The sequence below is a fragment of the Sinocyclocheilus grahami genome, unplaced genomic scaffold (genome assembly GCF_001515645.1).
Source record: "Sinocyclocheilus grahami isolate Dianchi unplaced genomic scaffold, SAMN03320097.WGS_v1.1 scaffold210.1, whole genome shotgun sequence".
Lineage (NCBI taxonomy): Eukaryota > Metazoa > Chordata > Actinopteri > Cypriniformes > Cyprinidae > Sinocyclocheilus > Sinocyclocheilus grahami.
The window spans coordinates 863689-867041 of NW_015505389.1; positions in this window are offsets into that span (position 1 = coordinate 863689).

A 3353-nucleotide genomic window follows, 5' to 3' on the forward strand; every position below is an offset into this window, starting at 1 on the left:
TAGATAGATAGATAGATAGATAGATAGATAGATAGATAGATAGATAGATAGATAGATAGATCACACTGGGTACAGAAGACTCATCTGAAGTCTCATAATTATCACAAAAAGGTGCTTTTAAACACTTTTTAATGTGGCACAGGAAGGCATAAATGTATTTACACAGAATCCACAGCAATATTTGTCAAATATTGTCTTCTGTGTTGATTATCATGCAGTTTAAGGCTACATCTAAAACTCAAAGCTGAGGTCGGTTAGAGAAACTAAATTAATTGATTCGCACTTCATTACTCAGTATAAAAACAATAGAAGTCAATGGAAAACACATGGTTTCTGTGCAATTTATTTAACATTTGCTGCAACAAATAGCTAAATTTCTCAAGTTTTTCTCTCAAATTATTTACAACCTAACAGTCTACGAAGATCAGTGTTTTGATTGCACTCGAAAACATGCAATTTCACCATTTTTACATTAATTTATCCCTTTAGTAGTTTTAGCTTTTTTCATCCACAGTAATGTAATGATTTTTGTATTTTTTTTCATTATTGTTATTACAATTTTTTTTGCATCTGTGTTTGTGAAAGAAAAAAAAAACGTGTGTGTGGCTGTGAAATATAATAATATAAGAGTATAATAATATTCTGTCATATTACAGCTTTATGACCGCTGTCAAACTGACCAGCAGAAAGAGTGTTGCAATATTGTGTATTGACTTTAAAAAGGGTTAAAAAAAGTAAAAGTGACCTTGAAAAGCACAGAAAAGCCAGTGATCAGCATGTTTCGGGTCTTCATGCTGTGAAAAGTGACCGTCACTGAGCCATCGCAGGATATCAGAGCTGGCACCGCTTTATAAACCCTGAGAGATGCTGAACATATGCTGGAGAAGCACACAGAGCTGACTGGCACCCTGCGCTTCTGGAGGGTCTCAGTGGAGGGTGAGGAGGTAAATGACGTGTTTCTCACTGCATCAAACAAGGTTTTTGCTCTGTCTTTGTCAATGTTTCTCCGTTTATTATCTTCTCAGCTGTAATCATACAGCCGTCTGCATCCTCCCATCTTCAGTTTGTTTTTGTAATTTCTCCTTTAATGTCCTCAAGCTGTCTCTTATTGTCTCACTGAAAATCTTCAGCTCTTGAAGAAAAAGTCCCCAATCAACAGTCTTCTCTAGCAGTCACACTGAATCACCATCATGGAAACTCACTGCTGTGACTCTGCACAGCTTCATAGGTTGTATATTTTTATAGTTCTACACCTCATTTCCTTCTCTTTACAACTCAAAGATAAATTCAAAATGACATTTTCAGCTTATTATTTTACTATTATTATTAGGGGCCAAGCACCGAAGGTGCATAGGCACCTATTGTAATCGTTGGCATAATCATTGTAACCGAGCTGAACCATACCCAATTTTCCCATGCCAGCCATTTTGAATTTTGTTGTTAAATGCTGCATTTTATGAACACATTGACATATCATTATAAAACTCTGTATGTGTCTTTGGCACCATGCCCTGAAGGTACTCAAAAAGTTTCATGGCAAAAATTATAATGACATTTCAAAAAATGCTAATAGCTTTTGATTAGTTTTGCATATTATTATGCTACTGGTCTTGAAAGATTCTGAGAACATCGATACCAATCAAGCCATAATCAGCTGAACTTCCTTTCTGCCATTTTGATTTACGTTGAAAACCTACTTTTTTAAACTCCTTCTGGACCGTTGGTCCGATTTTCACCAAATTTGGCTCGGATCATCTTCAGACAAAAAGTTATAGATTTTATATCGATAGGTATTTATTTAATGCATAAATTAATTTGATGCCATGATGCCAAACTGCATCTGAGGCTGTATCTCTGCAAAACTTTGACACATTCACATCAAACTTCATGTGTGTCATTGTGACCTCACACTGACCACACCACATCAATTTGGTAAGTGCCACCTATTGGTCAAAAGGGATAAACGATTAATATGAAGCCATTTACCATTAAAAAAAATGCTACTACCTTATAAACAGTTTTGCCTCTTGTCATCTGACTGGTATTGTTAGAGTGCTTGGATTATGCCTAAAACATCAATACTAATTATGCCATAATCAGCTGAACTCCCTGTCCGCCATTTTGATTTATGTTGAAACCCTACTTTTTCGAACTCCTCCTAGACTGTTTATCCAAATATCACAGAATTCGACTCAAATCATCTTCAGACCATGCCAGCAAAAAGTTATGGATTTTGTGTTGATAGACAAAACTATTTTTGTTTACAATTAACAAATTAACATTACATTAACAAATTTGATGGCATGGTGCCAAACTGCATCTGAGGCTGTATCTCTGTAAAGCTTTGACATATTGACACCGAACTTCATGTGTGTCATTGTCACTGACCACACCACATCAATTTGGTAACAGCAACACTTATTGGTCAAAACTGGTAAACCAATAAATCATAGTACTAATGATTGAATTTATGATTTTTCAGCCAGTTTGAATAAAATCATCATAAAATGTCTTTAATTACTCATTGTTGCATTTGGTCTGATCATCCCTGCCATGCTTGCTCCTCATTCTGTCTCTGTTGTGCTTGGCCAAAAATTGCTGCTTTCAGCTATATTATTATTATTTTTTTTATATTTTCAGTTTTATATATACATATAACACACACAATGAGAAATGACGGATCAGCACAGGATGACAGACAAAATGAGAATAAATAGGAACCAAACGAGGAGGCTAACGAGGGAGACACAGGTGGAGCAACTTAAACAATAACGAGGTAACAAGATGGGAGGGGTCAGACAATAGACAGGAGAGAGCACATGGCAACAGACAAACACAACACAAGCCATGTGCTCCCAGAACACAGTCATCTGGTGGCCCTCCTGGGCACACCCGCTGAAGACTGTGACAGACCCCCCGCCTTAAGGAGTGGATTCCAGACTCTCCACCAAGAGCAATCCCGGATGGAGGCGGAACGGAGGTGGATCAGGGGGAGGGATGGTGGGCCAGGCCCGTGTAGTGGAAGAGGCCCTGGGGACAGAGGTAAACCCACGGCAGGGCAAGCAGCTGGGGTAGAGCTGAGAGAGAGCGGAGCCTAAGTGGAGCCGACAGGGCGTGAAGCTTGAGCTTGGGCGGAGCCGACAGGGCGTGAAGCTCGAGCTTGGGCTGGTAGAGGGGGCTGGAGAGAGTAGAGACCGGTAGGCGGTGTGAGCCCATTCTCCGCTGAGTCCCCATGTTGGCTGATCCGTTCTGTCACGGTGCGTGCGGGGAGATGAAGCGAGGACTCAATCGCTGGAGAAATGGTATTTTATTTTAGTAACAAATGAAACAAAAACAAACTCAAACCACCCCGA